The sequence below is a fragment of the Mixophyes fleayi genome, chromosome 9 (assembly GCF_038048845.1).
Source record: "Mixophyes fleayi isolate aMixFle1 chromosome 9, aMixFle1.hap1, whole genome shotgun sequence".
Lineage (NCBI taxonomy): Eukaryota > Metazoa > Chordata > Amphibia > Anura > Limnodynastidae > Mixophyes > Mixophyes fleayi.
In genome coordinates this window covers 60086399-60106335 of record NC_134410.1, presented here as the reverse complement: position 1 = coordinate 60106335, position 19937 = coordinate 60086399, and the positions used below count along the sequence as shown (strand labels likewise).

Genomic DNA, 19937 nt, shown 5'->3' with positions numbered 1-19937 from the left:
CTCATTTAACATGTATTTTTGTCTTTCTCCACACTGACCAAACTACCAAGCCATTACCCTCCACATCAGTGGTTGAAGTAGAAATTTAGAAGTGCTGGTATGTAAAATGTAAGTGAATGGTCCACCTAATAATACAGAACCTGCAAATTAATTTTGCAAACCAATTAAAATGGTGGTGTAGGGGCGGTATGATTGAAAGGACCAATCCCAAACTACCACCTCTTGATTGCGACTAGGCCTTTTGGTTAGAATGTGAGATAAGTACACTGATGTACAAAAGTTTTGTGATTAACACAAGTATTGATTTCCACAAAGTTTGCTGCTTCAGTGTTTTTAGACCTTTTTGTCAGATGTTGCTATGGTATACTGAAGTAAAATTACAAGCGTTTCTTAAGTGTCAAAGGCTTTTATTGACAATTACATTAAGTTTTTGCAAAGAGTCAATATTTGCAGTATTGACTCTTCTTTTTGAAGATCTCAGGAATTCACCCTGGCATACTGTCAATCAGCTTCTGGGCCACATACTGACTGATGGCCGCCCATGCTTGCCTAATCAATGCTTGGAGTTTGTCAGAGTTTGTGGAGTTTGATTTGTCCACCTGCCTCTTGAGGATTATTATTATTATTACCATTAATGTATATAACGCCACTAATTCCACAGCGCTGTACAGAGAACTCACTCACATCAGTCTCTGCCCCATTGGGGCTTACAGTCTAAATTCCCGAACACACAGACACACACAGACAGACAGACACACACACGGACAGACACAGACTGACGGACTGAGACAGACACACACACACAGACACAGACAGACACACAGACTAGGGTCAATTTGTTAGCAGCCAATTAATCTACCAGTATGTTTTTGGAGTGTGGTAGGAAACCAGAGCACCCAGAGGAAACCCACGCAAACACGGGGAGAACATACAAACTCTCAATGGGATTAAGGTCTGGGGAGTTTCCTGGCCTTGGACCCAAAATTTGGATGTTTTGATCCCCAAGCCACTTAGTTATCACTTTTGCCTTATGACAAGGTGCTCCATCATGCTGGAAAAGGCATTTTTCATCCCCAAACTGTTCTTGGATGGTTAGGAGAAGTTGCTCTTGGAGGATGTTTTGGTACCATTTTTTATTCATGGCTGTGTTCTTAGGCAAAATTATGAGTGAGCAAGCTTTGAGAAAACCAATATTTGTATCATTCTCAAAACTTTTGGCCATGACTGTAGAGGAGCTCCAGGAAAACTGGCTGCATGTAGAAGTATAGGGGCACCTTTTACTAGGTGGTAGTGCAGCTGTAAATTGTTAAGGCTATGGTTACATGGGTGATTTTCAGTCTCTACGATTAAATCTTCTGAGTTTAACCACATAGAAAACACAATGTGATTTTATGCAATTATTCACATGAAATTAATTGCCAAAAAGGGTAACAAATATTCCCATTTTTTCTATTTCAATTAGCACTTCAATCCTAGAGGTATATTTACTAAATTGCGGGTTGATGGAGATGCTGCCTATAGCAACCAATCAGATTCTAGTTATCATTTGTTTAGTACATTCTATGGGGCATATTCAATTGTTGTCGTTTCCCGCGGCGTTAAATATATTACCGTTAATACGGTAATTCTAAGCCGGATTTCAGATCGCTGCGAGCTGAAATTCAGCGTTAAAGGTACCATAATAACAGTATTTATGCGCACTATTACCATAATGACGGTAATAGTGCGCACGCCGCGTTACTTTTAAATGTAATGCCAACAACTGAATATATACGCCTATGAGCGTTTAATCTATGGAGGAGAGTAATCATCTGAAGTTAATGCAGGGAAATTAAATAGCAGCATTGCATGACTGCAGAAGATTATCTTGTTACAAAACTACAAAAAGCAAATAGAAAACAACAAATTACAAAACAAATTACTTCTGCTAAGTGATAATCTCTGGAGGTCCCATGGCTAAATCACCTGGCCTTTAAGGAGTGATAATCATAGATGATCTGGCTCTGGTCTTTTCCTGTAGCTACTATTAGGCAACCAAGGTTTCCGCCTAGGGTGCAGTGAGTACTGAGGTATATGGATTACTCTAAGCCATTTTTATATGTACTTTTTGACAAATGGAAATGGGAAAAGGGTCCAAACTAGTGTGTATCCTAGGGCCCTATGGCTTTTGAGTATCAGTTATCAGGAAAAAGGGACACAAATATTAGTAAACTGAAATTTCTGGCTGCTTAGTAGACAAATGAAAACAAAATCAGGACGTATAATAGAGATAGGCATTATGGAAGCAGAGACAAAGTTACATTACTGAATTCAAGTATTGCAGGGGACAACAAGATAAAATATGTTGCTCTTCACATTACACTTGACAACCATTAATTATACCGTTTGGATTTCACATATGCAAAAATCTGTCATTTCTGCTGACAAGTCAACCACAACCACCAGTGGGAAACAAAGCATGTTCCATGTTCACAACAAACAGTTATTTAATCAATAAATGTCATTATACATTTACCACATAATATACCAGTGCTCAAGAAGTCTTATCTACAGATAACAACTGTACCTTTGCTGCAGCCACTGAAAAGCCCTCTTTACACTGTTTATTTACAGTTGTAACTTACTTTGGAGAGAAAAAAATTCCAGGCCTTATAAGTCTCTCCTAACATACCATAGATCATTGGATCTCGGAGGGCCTGACAGCTCTTGTGCTAACTGTATCTAGAAAGACTAGAATTGCTGTGACCTTTTAGCTGAATCACTGCACAACAAACCCACGTTGCCTTCACCTAGTAACCCAGACAGTTCTTCTATTAAAGAGAAATCACAACTACTTTTGTCATATTCTAAAAACAAATATTTAACAAGTAAAACATAAACATTGATTATACCACGCAAAACAATATTGTTTCTCTGTGTTTTGATCATCCATATTACTTGTAGTGTTAGTACTGGTAGCTGTAATCGTGCACTTGGCAAAACAACAGTATTGTCTGACACGGAAGTAACCCTTGGATTTACGTAGCTGTAATAGTCATATAAAACATAAGTTTTGATGATCAGCATAAAAGTGTCTGAATCTCATAATGATATATGTCTAAACCTACACATTGTGCTTTGTACGTAAATCTGTACCGGCAAGAATAATTCCAATAATGGCTTTCTCACCAGTAGTCTCCTATTGGCTGAAGTGATAAGTTTTTATTATTATTATTATTATTATTATTATTATTATTATTATTATTATTAATAATAATAATTATTATTATTATAATTATATTTTTTTATTTATAAGGCTCAACAAGGGTTGCTCAGCATTGTACATAGGGGGTAAAAACATACAAAAAAAATTACAAAATAACAAGTAACACGTAGAAAAGTGGCAAAATTGAATAAATGCAAGCAAAGTTAAATAATGACATTAAAACCTGCAAAATTACATTATTATGTAGGGAAAACACTGGGAGAGAGGGCCTTTCTTGTGAGACCTAGAGGGAATGGGCAGACACAGAGAGGGTGAAACTGAGTTGTTTAGAGGCAAGTCCTGATCAACACAGTGAGGCAGCACCACCTACACTGCAATCCATCCTTATATAGTTTTTATGATAGTCCCTTAAATCACAATGACACCATTACACGAAATTGATGATGATGATGACAATTGTGTGGTATAGCAGACATCTGGGTTGTGCCCATTGTCTGGGACATAACACAGATGTTTGCCCATCAATACCACCTTCCTTGGCTGTACACATGACAATAGCTGCCAAACATTTAATATTGTTCATTCATGTAGCTCCAATCATATTAGGCAGCACAAGGATATGTAGTCATTCACATCAGTCCCAGCACTGCTTGCAGTCTGAATTCTCTATCACACACACTCTCTAGGGTCAATTGTTGTCAGAAGCCAATTAACCAGTTTGTTTTTTTAGGACTGTCGGAGACATCACGAGCATCCGGCGAAAAAAACCACAAAGACACAGGGAGAACATACAACATAAAACATACAAAGGACAAACATATAGGGCCCATATAAGGTTAAAATCTAAATCATGAGGCAGCAATGGTTACCTCTGTGCCATCATGCTTTGAAAATAATTTCCCAGGACACTTTGCTGATGGGAATGTGCAAATAAGCATGTTACACACAGTGAAGGCGAAGTACTACAATCATTACATGTGCATTCAACATATTTGCACATTAATTATTGTTCCTTAATAAACATTATGCTACAAAGACCAGAAATGACAAACAGATAGTGAGATGTTCACCACACATAGAATGAGAAAAATGATATTGGACAGTTAGTCAGCTTTGAAAAATAGAGACATTACCATGGACAAACATTTACAGAGATCAATCTCTAAAATCTGCGACAGTCCATGGAAATTAGGGACTGTGTTAGGTACACAGATGTCCTCTCAACAAATACACAAAATAAACCAGCTTGTATCCCACACATAAACATTATACCTGTACATATACACTGTACTATTTCCCAAAACTCAAAATAAAGCAACTTGTTTGTTTGTCTGACCTTTTATGCAACCCTGTGCCCCACATACAGGGCCGGATTAAGGGAATAGAGGCCCCTGGGCTGAGGGGGCCTCCATTCCCCCAGTGAGCCCCCCCGCCCCCCCAGAGAGCCCTTCCCCATGTGATCCGAGCCGCCCCCCCCCCCCCTCCCCTGGTGAGGCCCACCCTGTGAGCCAAGTCGTCCCCACCCCTCAAGGCACTTAACTCCTTCTTCTGGCATTGCAGTCCTTCCCAGGTGCGTTGTACGCTCCATACTGAGGAGATCTTGTGAGAGTGAGACTCATGAGATCTCCTCAGTAAAGAGACTACAGTGCGCCAGGGAAGGACTGCAGTGAAAGTGCTCAGCAGCATTGATCGGGCCGGGAGCGCCCCCACCCCCGACCGATCAATAATGCTGCTGAGCACTTTCAAGGGCCCCCTGGATGCCCGAGGCCCCTGGGCTGTAGCCCAGTTAGACCTCGGGTTAATCCGGCCCTGCCCACATAGCGTGTGCTAAACCATTTTCCTCCACCAACAGCTGAGAAACATCTAGACCTCATACCTGGCAGTCATACTTCCATGAACAACGTTCTATAAAAGGCCCTGTCCACCATCGCTACCTTAACATCCATATAAGGCCCCATGGATACCTAACAAAGAGGATTTGTCCAGCCCTGCCTTAAAGACTTAAATACACTGGTACTTTTACAGAACACCACTTTGTCTAATCATAGCTCAACAAACTGGGCATCCTTGGAAAACGCAGAAGTTCTAGAGGAGAAGTTCCAAATGCTTGGTGTCTGCTGTTGCTTTTGTTATTTTTGTTGCTTTTCTTGCGCCAATAACAAAAAGATTAGAAAAGTACAATGTGTGTGTGTGTGTGTGTGTGTGTGTATCTCTCTCTCTCTCTATATATATATATATATACACACACACACACAAACACACACATATATCTATATCGATAGATAAATAGATAGATGTGTAACAATAAATGTTAAATTAGAAAATGAGGCATAAAGTAAGCTGCACATTAAATAACAACATTAATATTAACCTCCTTTAAATAAATCAGTCTTGATAATCATAATAATGTAAAAAATTGAGTAAAAGTAATACAACAAAATTAATATCAATTTTCCCCTCATCCAATTAAATAAAAACAATTCCAATTAGTGTTAGTTACTCACCTAGTGCTTCACCTCACTCTCCGCAGCCAAGAAATCGCTGAAGAGCACAAGTAACTAAACTCACAGAAACATTAGAGCCAAAACATGAATAAGAACCATACACTAGAGCTAAATGTAAGTACAACCATGGTGGCCATTTTATTGAATCCAAAGTTCATTAAAACATAGGCAGATCCCCAGAAAAATGGGCCCTTGACTGCAGACTAAGTTTTATTGTTTTTTTATTTTAAAGCACTTTATTCTAGTGTAGAGGGAGGATATGGTTTTCTGCCCACCTGGAAACATTCCCTAAGGTTGCCCCTGTTGTTTTTATCTAATTCTCAATAGTAGCTTTCGTAGCTTTTTTATAAGCCACTTCTAGAAGCTGTGGAGATCATACAGAAGCGTAACAAAACTTGCTATGGCATAGCACAAAACCTCAATTAATTTTGGCTACAGGGCAGACATACAAACTACAAGTCCCAGTATATCATGCATGTATGTATGGCTGACAGGGCATGTAGGAAATTGTAGTCCCACAACAACTTTAAAGCCATAAACTGCTTATTTCTGCTCTAAAGTATTACAACAGCTTCTGAAACCTCAAGGCTCTTTTTGAGTTGGACACAAGTCCCCTTTTTTGCGTAAAATATGCATTTTCATACTGCGCATGTGCACAAGAAATGCCTATGCGTAAGTATTTCTAAAGATTCTGCGGATCCCCTCCTTATGTCTGGTGAGGCGGTACAGGGGAGGGAAGGAGCGTGAAAGAGTAAGGAAAGAAAAGTGAGGGTGTGCTAGAATAATTGCTATATAGATAAAGGTGGATACAGCAGCAGCAGATACGCCTGTCAGAAGTTTATCTTTTGGGGGGCTCTACCTTGAGCAACGATATGTGCTGTTGATAATGATCGTCAACATTGATCTTTGCAATGTAAAAAATGAACTATTGCAGACGCATCCAACTCTAAATGACCCCCTCGTGTGCACTGTTTATAACTGAGATATTCATAGAGACAGTCTCAAAAACAATTGGCACCCGCATCAATTGTGTCATCACCTGTAACAGATTCTCTCACTGGCTGCCTGCCAAAGTCAGGCTCTACTGGCACATGAGGCTGTTAAATTGAGGACCTGGCCAAGAATCCAGACAGATAGAGAGTGCGAGGCACGGACTGTGAGAGGGAATGAGGACAACTGAGGGAATAACTGAGGGGAGAGAAATTATATAAGCCATTAAAAGCAGATGTAAATAGAAGTAACATTAACAAATCTAAGTCTTCAGCTGGGCAATTTGCTAAAAGTAATTCTTTACATGACATTCCAAGTATAATGTACTAATTTAAATGTGAAAGTTTTATTGGTCCTTTGCAAAAGTATGGTCATATTTGACTAAACAATGTAACAATATAAGGTTAAAATGCAGAAACAAGGCAACTATGCTCACCCTCTCTAAATTTAGTTATCTCACTTTACTCAGGTGTTGGAAATCCACTGACTCTGGAATGTATTGAATTAATCTAGACTAGTAAATTGAATTTCAGTTAAATTATTACTATTATTATTATTATTATTATTATTATTATTATTATTAACTAGCTGACGGACCCGGGTTTCAATCTTAAAGTAAGACGTTATCAATGAGTTGGATGTAACTGTCATCATTTTAAAAATAATTAGCAGCTGAGATGTCATCCAAATCCATCAAGTGGAAGGCCAAGAACAGGCTCCCCATGTGAAAGTTCTGCCCAGCGAACACCAACAGGAGGTCAGACTGATTCATTAAGGATCTTAAATGAAGAGGATTTTTATTTCAGTCTCCTGGACAAAACCATGTTACATTGCAAGGGGTGCAAACTAGTTTTCTATTTTGCACATAAGTTAAATACTGACTGTTTTTTCATGTAGCACACAAATATCAACTTTAAATTTCAGTGTACAAATAAGCTATCAAGTATTTGTGTGCTACATGAAAAAACAGTCTGCAAAACAGAAAACTAGTTTGCACCCCTTGCAATGTAACATTGTTTTGTCCAGGAGACTGAAATAAGATACCTCTTCATTTAAGATCCTTAATGAATCAGACCCCAGGACACCAACCACTCCATTAGGCACCCCAGACCAATTGCCACCCCTCTGTGAAGTTTTCATCCAAATCCATCCAGTGGAAGGCGCAGAACAGGTTTCCTGGGTCAAAGTGTTTCCCAGTGTACACCAAACGGGAGGTCTGACTAGGACCTCAACCCCCTAGTATGTCTTCTGGGGTCCAATGTTTCCAGTCTGAGAAGTTTTCGTCAAAATTCATCCAGTGGAAGGCTCAGAACAGGCTCCCTGGGTCAAAGATCTGCCCAAAGTACAACTGGAGGTCTGACCAGGACTCTAGCCCCTCTAAATCCTGTCCAGGACCAACTGGAACACCTCCCATTGGTTTCATCCTATCGTTGCAAGGGTGTCCGATTGCATAAAAGGTCAGACAAACAAACAACAGACCAATGATTTTTATATATAAGATAACATCATACTATGTTGCCAAGTTGGCCTCCTGGAGATCCGGGGGGAGGGGGTGTCGGGGCGGATCTTAGAATATTGCATCATTTGACCCTGCCCCCTAAACCGTCATCACAATTTCTGGTTGATTACAGCAGGGGACGGAGCCACAATGACACGTGAAGGTCATCCTAAGCCCCACCCCTGCCACTTAACTAATGATGTGGCCAGGATCCAGGAGGTTACCCTGCTCTCCCGGAAGGACTCCCAGAAACCTGGGAGTCTCCTGGACATTCCTGGAGAGTATACATGGATAACACTATATAGTGCCATAATATTCAGCAGTGTTCTCCAATAGGGAATAACACACACTGTAAGTTGAATAAAACAAGACTGGGTAATAGCAAACAAACAAAAAAGTAAGGGATCTCTTACAATTTTCTCCCCTTTGAAAAGGTGAATAGGTCCCAATGTCTTATATTTAGAGGACACTGCTTGCCCCACACCTGGGACTCCTCTCATTCCAGAGCCACCATCTTTATATTTTGCATACTCTAGGCCAGTGATAGCCAACAGGCAACTCTAGGACCATATGCTGCCCTGCAAGTCTTCATCTGCTGCCCCCAGCTCCTTCCTGTATTATTGTACTTCTTTAAAATACTTGCTGATATGTTATTACAGATTGGTGTCTCTGTTTAAATAAATGTATTGTTTTAACTTATTAAACACGCACAGAGAATACATCTCCAACAAAACATGTAACATTCTGCACCTAGTCTTTATTATACAGACTATATCTGGGTTAATACACAGTGCAGCCAATTTAATCCTCAGAATAGCAGGGTAATTGGTTAAAGGGAGAAATTACTTCTAATCAAGATAAAGCTTGTAAGGGTAAATGGCTGCCCCTACTGGTAGAGAAACATTAGATTTTTTTAAAAGAATTCATAGTTAATGTTCAATTTACTTTAACTATAGATAACATAATACAACCAATATTATAAATATTGTAACCGGGTTAGGGGAACTGGTGCCATCTCCTGGGGTATATGGTAGAATGCAGCAGCCGAAAGATCACACAAGTTCAAGGCTTTGGGTGCAACTAAACTATACGTTAAAAATATAAAATAGTATATGAGAAAAGAGTTTACCAAATGTGACTAGCATTTAGTTTTTTTAAAAGAGAGTTTAAAAGAATCTCAGTTGGTGGATGGTGAAATGCAATAAGAACACAGGAATGTTACCGGTAAAATCAATTTTAAAGAAAAAGCTTACAGCTAAATATGCAGGCTTCAGCTTGTAGAGGGAAGCAGACGAAAAAATGTTAGCATGTTTTTACAAAAATTATATAAAATTATAAACATTTCGTCTGGGTCCCCACTCGTCAGTGTACTATGGTTCTGGGACCCCAAATACCACTATGTTATAGTTCTGGGACCTCAAGTGTCAGTGTGCCATTGTTCTTGGCACCCCAGAGGAGTCTGTTCCCAATACAATGTATTCCATATCTGACAATAGGGCATACTTCCTACTCTCCTGGAATGTCTACGATGCTCACACATTTTGGAGAGTCCTCCCTGTGAGAGTAGGCCTTCTTCTTCTTGTGATATGGGAAGGGGCACAATTTGCTCCATCAAGTCTTGCCTCTGCTGCGTGAAGACGCACTTGCGCAGTAGTGGATGAGGCCGTGATGATGCAAATTGCAACAACACGACTTCCACACTTGCTTCTTGAACCTCCCTTCCGGGATCTCTTGTCTTTCAACACTAACTGCACAATTTAATCATACTCTTTTGTATATAAACTGCTATTTTCGTTGCTTTTTCTTATTGTCTGGCCTTCATAAGATTATATTTTTAAAGATGAGAATTTAAAATACAAACCAGTACATATTATTATCATGTTGAGTGACCACATCATGACAGGGGTTGTGTGTGACATGAATACATATGTAACAGGCCTATCGGGTGAGACAACCTAGTGAGTCTAAACTACTATTAGAGACCAAAAGCAAATGTGACAAGCAGTGGGACTGGACTACAATAAGAAACCTGAAACTAGCAAGACAAAGCAAAGGGACTTGACAAAACTTGAACACCAGTAGTAGGTCAGACAACACAGTGAGACAAAACCAGAGAAAAATAAGCCCGCACTCGGTATATCCCACATTATATATGGTACCAGCTGCTTGGCAATAAGCCCGCGCTCGGTATATCCCATATTGTATGTGGTACCAGCTGCGTGGCAATATAAATGCCCATATATGTATACAAAACAAAAAGAAAGTTGTCAGCGCTTATCCTTTAAACTGCATATCTGTGTGTGTCTAGCAAAATGAAAACATGAGGTATTAGTTCATATTTTGATCAAAAGACTTAAGCCTGCATCCCAACGTCAAGGGCACCTCATTATATGCAGGTCCTACACTGACCTATATGCTTTAAACACTATTAAAATGCAGTTAAAATCAGATGCACTCACCTCCCAGGTATAGGGGTTTACATCTAGCAAAGGCTGGCTTGTGAGCCACACCCAAATGTGCCTTAAATAGTCTTGATGGACAGCTGCCATGACAATAAGGCAATATTTTGAGACAAGACTACAATAGAAGACCAGAAGCAGATCAGACAACACACTGGAACCAGACAACAATCGGAGCCCAGAAGCAGGTGAGACAAGCAGAGGGGCTGGATTGCAAGTGGATACGATGAGCAGGTCAGGAAAGCAGTGTCACTGGACTAAAATAGATATAGATAGATATATATATATATATATATATATATATATATATATATATATTTATAGATATATCAATATCTATCTATCTATCAATATCTATCTATCGATATCTATCTATCGATATCTATCTATATACATATATATATATATATATATATATATATATATATATATATATATTTTTATATAGATATAGAGAGAGAGAGAGCGATATAGATTATTTATTCTAATTAAGAGCCCTGCCTATGGGGCTCCCGGGCACCTGCCCATCGTGCCCATTGGAAAAGATGCCCCTGCTTTCAAGTGCTTCATTCAATGAACTTCCATCTCTCCATAAAGATCAATGATCTGTATGTAGGTATCTGTCTGTTCTCTGGTCACTTATCAAAAAACAGAACAGAGGGAAAACAGACATAAAAAACTATTGTATTTGCACATGGCCTAATTATAATATGTAGTTGATCAGTACATACATAAATAAAAGCATGTGTTAATCAGAAAAATGTGAAAATTAAAATTGCAAAGCCCTCAAAAAATATTAAAATGACCAGCTTTTAGTTATATAGCATGGTCTCTGGACAGTAATTAACAATAATACATATTGAGATATAATCTATCTATTATTGGAAATGGTGGACTTATTTTCTCTAAGCTTTATTTTTATGTATTTTCAATCTTTACCTTAATTTTCTAGGAACTTTACTCTAACCAAATAAATTATAATATTCTGTATATATGTGTGCTTTACATATACTTTATATATTTTTTTATTTTGTCTGCCACTTGCTTTCAAAACACATGCCATTTCCAGACTCATTTAAGACATCATGCATCATATTGGCATTTGGTGGCAAAAGTGTAAATTCAGGCTTCTGGACATGGCTGCCTACATTGTACCATCTAAGCCAAAGGGGTTCTTAATCTTTTTTTCCCAACTCAAATAATGACTGTAAATCAGATTCATGACCCACTATTCAGCTTTCATGAATACATTAATAATGTATTGCATATTAATCACAGGGAGATAAGCACCTTTACCTTACAGCACTGGGGTCATGAGTTTGATTCCCAACCAAGTCCTTATATGTGTGGAGTTTATATGTCTGCGTGGGTTTCCTTTGGCTGCTCCGGTTTCCTCCCACACTCCAAAAAGTAGTAGGAGAATACTAGTAGGTTAATTGACTGCAATCAAATTGACCTTAGTCTGCCTGTGTGTGTTAGGGAATTTAGACTGTAAGTTCTAATGGGGCAGAGATTGATGTGAATGACAAATACCCTCTGTACAGCGCCGTAGAATCAGTGGCACTACATAAATAAATGATAATGATGATAATGAAGCCCTAAATCCTGGAAAACTTGCGTTTTCGCAGGATTTACAGCTACTGCCTATGTACTAAAGCCCCCTGATGATGAAGACTATCGATGGCTATTGCACATTCTTACCACTGTCTGCCAGTGTCACCAGGGAGCTGAGCTGCTGACATTTTTTGGTAAATTACGGCGAGTCTGTGATTAGTAGCAATAGAAAGAGTGATCTTGATAAATATACCCCAAATTACTTTACTTTTTGTATAATGCAGCCAGTTGTCTATATAGCATTGTTTATTAATAACAATAACATAGTAATAGTAATATAAATACTAAGTTTATTGTTGTATTGCTAAAAACATAATAATTTATGTATGTGGCATTTTCTGAGAGGTTTTTGTCTGCTAATCCATCAAAAACGCAACGTGAGAAAAAGCTCTAAAATCGCTTGTCTGTAAAAGCCCTTTACTTGCAGGATATACTGCTCTTTAGAACAGTCACAATTATGCTCCAAACACACATACCAAGAAAACGGAAGCAGGCTGGGAGAGAACTACCCAGTATTTTTCTGTTGACATTCATAAATCCCCTGTTTGCGCATTGTGCCAAAAAATTTAATTCATCAGTACAGTGTTGTCGCTTCTAGGAGCAGCTCTGTATATTACACACAAAACATATAAACCAGTTGGTGCAATCTTTTCCAATGTATATTTCTGCGTGTATGTAGATTAGCGGTGGCCAACCTGTGGCTCTAGTGTGGCTCTAGAGCCTCAGGTGGCTTTGAAACGTGGCTCCTGGAAGGGAGCATCAATGAACTATAGTTGTTGAGCTGCCAGCAAGGGTACATTGGAAAACATTCAACTGCTCGACTGAACCAAGAGCAGCCACTTCTTGTGACCTTCTCTAAACAATGACGGGAGGTCACAGTGTCACAGACAATCCAAAGAGAGAAGGAGGAGGAGAGAGAGTGTTATGTGATCTTCCTCCTTCCTCTGCGCAGGCAAGTGAGATCTGATGGCATGTGAAGAGGCTGATGGGCAAGTAAGGAGATGTGATGGCATTTGGGGAGAATGTGGACTTGTGTAGGTCTGTTGGCATGTGGGGAGATTGATGGGCATGTAAGGGGTAGGTGTGGATGTCTGATATCATGTATGAGGAATGTGGGTAGATCTGATGGCATGTGGGGAGGCTAATATCCATTATAGGGACACATGGGGCCATCTGATGGCCTGTGAGGAGGCTGATGGGCATGTAAGGACATTTAGGGAGGTCTGATGGCATTTAAGGGGCATGTGGTGAAATCTGGTGACATGTGGGGAGACTGATGGGCATGTAAGCAGCATGTGGGAAAGTGTGATAACATTTAAGGGGATTGTGGTGAAATCTGGTGACATGTGGGGAGGTCTGATTTGTGTGTGGAGAGGTATAAATGCATATGTGGAGGTCAGATGAGCATGTAAGGGGCATGTGGAGAGTTCTGATGAGCATTTGGGAATATCTGACAGGCATGTTTGAGGCATGTTAGTATATTTGATGGCATGTGGAGAGGTGTGATGACATATGTGGAGGCTGAGGGCCAGGCAAGGAGATGTGATCGCATTTGGGGAGATCCAATGGGCATGTAAAGAGGTCAGAGGGGCACATTAAGAAGTCTGAGAGATTGTGGATGCAGCAGCAGTGTGAGCTACTGTGAAAAGACTATAAGTAGCCCTTTGAACCCCCTTCTGCTGTGCTTATGTTATATTATCAATGTATTTGTGTATGGTATGTATGCACATGTTTATACTGGGCACATGTACACACTTATAAAAAATAAAGTTGCCTCTTTACAGTACCTATATTTTTTGGCTCATGGTCTCTGACTGGTTGGCCACCCCTGATATGGATGAAAGCCCATGTATACATTTTACATACTGTCAGAGCCCCATTGCTTCTATGTTATTGGTTGAGGTACTCATAAGTTTTCTATCCAACCTGTCCAGAGATCTGGGCAGTGTTAACTATCCATTGGACAAAATAAATATTATATATATATATATATATATATATATATATATATATATATATATACACAGCATTATGCAAAGTATGTCACATTTTCAAAAAAGGGTCAGCCCAACTGAGATTACTATATGGCCCTTAATTCATGTTTCTACAAGTAATTTCTCACAGGAGATTTGCTCTTCTGGTAGTACAAAATAACTTTTATCTGGCAGCTCTTAGAGCCCAGTGAAGCCTGCCCTATACAATCATCATCATCACCATTTATTTATATAGCGCCACTGATTCCGCAGCGCTGTACAGAGAACTCACCCACATCAGTCCCTGCCCCATTGGAGCTTACAGTCTAAATTCCCTAACACACACACACACCGACGACAGAGAGAGTAATTTTACTCTTCGCCGGCAGCAGCCTAATGTTGTCGGCGAGTGCTGGATAAGAAAGGCGCATGAGCAGCTAATGTCTGCGCATGTGCATAATGAACTGACCCAGCAGCGACCAAGCAAAGGCTTTCTGGCCCCACTGGGCCCCACAGGTAAGAGAACATCTTACAGAGATGGTTGTTAGTTTGCAGTGAAAACACCAACATCGCAGTTTCCCTAAAGTTCTATGGGGACTGCGGTAACAAGTTAAAAGTAGGTTAATGCAGAAGAAATCTCAGCTTTCTCCTGTGTTAACCTCTTCAAAAATCAAGTGAAATCCTGCGATAGCCATTATCTGGAGAAAACAGCTGTATTCTCTGGATTTTTGAGATATCGCAGTTTGTTAAATAGACCCTTATATAGCCAATATTCAGGGCCCCCAGTTTGCCACTAGAACTACTTAAATAATAACTTCTACCAATATTACAAATTTAGTTTTAGGCTGAATTCAACAAAACAAAAAATGGACAATTTCTTAAATTCCATAATCCATTCACCAGATCCGCCAGAGTACCTGATGTGTCTAACCTATGCTGCACTCCACTCTCTCTTCTCGCTTGGCCTATTTAAAACAAGCTGAGCGGGTGTCGATGCCTGTCCCTTGTGAGCTTCTGATTTACATTGAAGAGAAAGTGGAGTGTGGCATGTAGGACCGGGGCATGAGTACTGATCGCTTTAGGCACACCCCTAGGGCACCAGCCCCTGGTGTTCCTCAATGCACTTTGGTCCATCTCACAGCTGTGCAGTGTAGTTTTAGGTTTCAGAGGGAGGACTGAACAGAGGCCGCAATAATGGAGATTCCAGCCATGTTAAATTGACAAACTTAAATATTGCTATTGTTCAATAGCTTCACTTCACAATCTGATGGTCACCCTAACCATAGTCACTGATTAATAAGCCAAGTATTTGCTTTTTGTGCATAAATGAAAAATTACCCTGACTTCAGACAGCGGCCAATTAGTAAAGAAAGATGTATGTGAGAATTATACCAGTGTGTTTATGGCTAGAAAAAAATGTTAGATAAAAATTAACCAAAAGGTAAAAGTGTCCAACAGATACCAAAACGCTCCAAAGTATTTCTGGTATTTGCGATACTGCATATCCACATTCAGCTGTAAAGTTTACTTGGATAGAGGCTGCCTGTTTCCAATTCAAACGAATGTTCACAATCTAAACAATAATACACCAGCACTGAGATACTGACATTAAACCTAAACAAAGCTCCCACGAATACTGATCTCTCCTGACAAGTTTACAAACTTGATAGATCACAGCCCTGTCTTCCATCCACTGAAGAGCGCAGCTGCCCACAGCTACCCAGAATGTACCAGCTTACGCCAGAATGCTCCCAGCCTGGCAGAGGTAGGTCTCGATTAACCCTTTCAGGTTTCGGTACCTAGCTAGCACACATACAACAAGTCCCATTTATAGTACAAGTTACCTCAGCAAAGTCAATCCGGAGCAGACACTCGAAAAACCCCATCAGGGAAGGGCCGGCATGTTTGCTGTCAATCATAGACACAAGGGAACTCCAGCGTGTCTGAGATGAGTTGTGATCTGTAAACAGTGATCAAGCAGCACTGCACACTGCACACTGCAATACACGAGCCTCAGATACACTGTATCATACTTTCAATTCAAATTCTCCACCAAAAGTTTTCTTTTTCCACTCCATACAATAATCCCGGATTTGATATGAATAATATGAATTTGCATAAATGCAAAGTGAAAAAGTCCAAACTACAAAAATAGAAATATTGTAAATAAAACTATAAAAAACCAACGTCCGGGTGTGTGTATAAAAATAAAGCAGTGTAATCCTGGAAGTTTGTGCTAGGTATCCACGTGTTTGCAGGCAGTGACGGCTCTGTGCAGAGAAGCAGATTAGAACCCAGGGGTGTGGAGCCGAGAGCTGTCTGACATAAAATGTATCGCGTTCCGTGTGCAGGGCAGGGCTGCACTGAGATCAGACACTGAACATAGCCTGCTCTCACCTCACCAATAGCAGTGCTGGCTGGGCTCTCACTGCTCTCAGCACAGACTTTGTCATCAGACCCTAATCAGGAATCTCCAAATGCATAGTCAAAACTTCCTGTCAGAAGAATAAACCCATGGTCTTTGTTTTTTCTTTTTACATTTTAGGCTGGTGACACCACGGCTACTGTCGGTCATTGTTTTCAGCAAGATGACTTTTCAATACCATTTTAACTTTTTTAATTTATGACTTTTTCTACAGTATACTGTACAGTGGTGCATAGTGGTTCTGCTCAGCACATTTTTGTAAAGCAATGCTGTAAAAAGTGTATCAATAGACTGGTAGTAGATTGTTTGTGGTGTGTGTTAGTTTGAGTGTCTCTTGAATAAACACAGTAAATAATATACTGCTTTGTGACAAACTTCAAGTTGACATAATAATCATGTTCACCCAATGGAATACAATTTTTAGGGGACAAATGGTGCGGCCTTCTAACTTTCAAAAGTGCCGCATATTACCCTTAGGGGCCTATTTATTAATGAACAGGGTTTTGCCCTGCTAATTATCAGCTGTCATTGCAATGATGACAGACAGTTTTTCGTAAGCATTTATGAAGAAATCATCCGGGACAGAGCATTCGATAGGAGGCTGTACAGGCAATGACTTTGCTTAACCTTAAAACTGCAGTACTCTTCTCTCCTCTCCTGTTATTATCACAAAGTGGCTTTGCGCCTGTGTGACCTAAGGTAACGCATGTGCAAAGCTTGGCTTTTTGGAGCATGTTAAATAGCCCCAGACTGCAGTCTGCATTGAAAATTATGGGGACTGCGGTTTAATTTGAAGAGTAGCCTAATGTAGAAGATAGCTATGATATCTCCTGCGTTAGGCTTTTGTTACATAGCAATTTACCTAAGAAATGCCTAAGCCATTTGAATGGTTTATGGCTTAATAAATACGTCCCTTAATCTCAGTAATAAGTTAAAATAATGCCTTTTATCAAAGAAAGAGACCACCTATCTGTAATAACATAGCAGTCATTTAAACAAGTGCTACATGCTATAACAATCAAATCTGGCAATATAGGAAGGAGCTGAGTTCCGTGGTTAGGCTCAGAGGGCCGCATGCAGCCCCAGGGCCGCCTGTTATCCATCACTGTTTTAGAGGAACTTGATGATGACACACCTATATTGTCATATATGACTGCTCAACTAATATAGCACAGAAATAAAACAGGATTATTCTCTTTATTAGTGTACCTGTATCATGTGCCTGATTGGAGCAACTACTAGTGCAGGTCTGGCCAACCTGTGGCTCTTCAGCTGTTGTGAAACTACATGTCCCAGCATGCCCTGCCAGCTATCAGCTGGCTATCTACTGGTAAAGCATGCTGGGACTTGTAGTTTCGCAATACCTGGAGAGCCACAGGTTGCCAGGCCTGTACTAGTGCATCAAGCTGGGTCCTGGTCCTGTGTTTTGTAGCTGGTTTTAATGACCAGCATCACGTCCTTTGAAATATCTGTCTTGTTAGGCCTTTTGTATGTGCCTGTATATTTGCAACATAAATGTTTATGGTGGTTTTGGTGACAGAACATGCACCTGAATGTACAGAAATCCACATGTATTTGAGGGCAAAATGGCGGAGTCCAAGCGTTTACACTTTTTGACTAGAGGAGTATGGAGTAATAGGATGTGCCATGCTAAATACAGATTAGACGCACAAGAGCAACTATTTTTGCACTTAAGTGGAAAAATTCGATTTAGAGACATTCCCACTATACTGGATGGGGGCTTAACATTTTTCTCCCTGCAAAGGTCACGATTTTTCACCTTTCCCAGAGGTGGTGCAAGTAGACCAGGCTTCATTCTCTACATTAAAGGGAATAGATTTTGCATCTCCCAATTACACTATGGCAGAAAAGCACATACTTGCACAGTTTGAACAATGTCATAAAAACCTTAAAACACACAGAATGTAATTTTTAAATCTCATTGCAATACTTTAATAAATACATTTTTACTATTATAGACAGATTAGTTGTATCAGAGAGCCCACTAGTATACCCAAGTTAAAACCCCCAATAAAATGTCAGCATCACTAGTATATAGCAAACTTGAACCATCCAGCAAAAGAGGATCAAGCACATATACAGTATAACTACAGTGTTTAATAAAGGAAGTTAATTTTACCACTGTCGCTGGATGCGCCAAGTTTTTTACAAACAAGTGCCGCTGTCCCTTGCCTTCAATATATTCCCTGGTCGATGGAGGTGCAGTCTCCCTTGATACGTGTCATGTTACTAAGCACGTTCGGCTTTTGTTTTACTTTTTTATGTGTAGTATTACCTTGACAGTCATATTCTCCATAATCTGCCTTTACCATGCTTTTAAACAAGACCACCCTCTTTTCCGGTAGAATACATCTATTTTGACCAAAAATTAGAACTGTTCTTTGAATCTCAGGGCTGTTGGGGCGTATGTATTAATGTGAAACAGGTGACAGGCTGAAATCTAAATTATATTGCTTGCATTGTCTTACAAATGGCTAGCTATGCATCGCCAAATAATAAACTCTTCTACTCCATAGTACTTACTGAAGGCAAATACATTTCCAAAATAATGAAAATGAAAAGTTATATGACTTAGGGGCCTATTATCATGCTTCACGTAACTTTTTAGCGCTGCTTACCACGGCCACGAAAAAACTTCTTTCGCCCATATTGGTCGAAAAATATTGCCAGTATAGCTGAACATTACTTGACATGGAGCGAAAAGATTTACTTATCGCTCCTCCTGTCAAGTCTCCGTTATTGTGTATATGTTTGAGTCAGCCTGCCAGATTTCAGCTTTCAGATGAATTAATTACAAAAAGCAAATAATAAAAACAAGTATTTAAAGGGAAAAAAAAAAAAAGCTCATAAGCAGCATTATATAATGTATATAAATTATATTGCATACCATGTAGTTTTTTTCTTAAATTAATTATTTATTTTTCATTAATGAAAAATGTTTAAAAAGTAGTACATTAACAAAATACTTTATTTTAAAAATAAAGCATTTTTTATGCTCCTGTTCTATTAACACTACCCCCAGATGGTATTGCCAAAGTAGGCATTAGGCACTGTCAGGGCCGGATTAAGGGAATGGAGGCCCCTGGGCTAAGGGCGCCTCCATTCCCCCGTGAGGCCCCCAATGTGAGCCACCCGCCGCCCCCCCGTACCCCGTGAGGGCCCCCCCAAGCGCTTACCTGTCACTGTAGTCCTCCGCCCCCCGGCGCGCTGTAAGCTCCTTACTGAGGAGATCTCGCGAGATCTCCACA

The 19937-nt window shown here is 39.8% G+C and overlaps 1 protein-coding gene across 1 annotated transcript in view; it reads right to left on the bottom strand.

Annotated features, from left to right (window-relative positions):
• Window positions 1-16634, bottom strand: part of ARHGEF9 (Cdc42 guanine nucleotide exchange factor 9) — a 288329-nt gene extending 271695 nt beyond the window's left edge. The window contains exon 1 of the mRNA XM_075184406.1: window positions 16088-16634. The gene's annotated coding sequence lies outside the window, so the exon portion shown is untranslated. The remainder of the gene's footprint in view (window positions 1-16087) is intronic.
• Between the last annotated feature and the right edge of the window lie 3303 nt (window positions 16635-19937).